Source organism: Triticum dicoccoides, chromosome 6B (assembly GCF_002162155.2).
Source record: "Triticum dicoccoides isolate Atlit2015 ecotype Zavitan chromosome 6B, WEW_v2.0, whole genome shotgun sequence".
In the NCBI taxonomy this organism is placed as follows: domain Eukaryota; kingdom Viridiplantae; phylum Streptophyta; class Magnoliopsida; order Poales; family Poaceae; genus Triticum; species Triticum dicoccoides.
Window position 1 is genome coordinate 687,406,100 of NC_041391.1, and position 425 is coordinate 687,406,524.

Consider the following 425-nt stretch of genomic DNA (forward strand, 5'->3'; position numbering starts at 1 on the left):
ATCAACTTTCCGCATTTTTCTGGCACGGTAAAATATAATATAATCAGGACCTGCGAAAGAGAAAGCACACATATAAATTATTTTTCTAAACGAGAAAGACGTTAAGAATAGATCCGCACGATTCGCTATTTCCCGTTTTCCTCTCGATCCAGTTCTCCCGCGAGAAGTTCCCGTTTTTCTGCTTTTTTCTCTCGATCAACTTTCCGCATTTTTCTGGCACGGTAAAATATAATATAATCGGGACCTGCGAAAGAGAAAGCACAAATATAAATTGTTTTTCTAAACGAGAAAGCTAAATTACAGTCGACTAGATGTTAAGAATAGATCCGCACGATTCGCTATTTCCCGTTTTCCTCTCAATCCACTTCTCACGCGAGAAGTTCCCGCTTTTCTGCTTTTTTCTCTCGATCAACTTTCCGCATTTT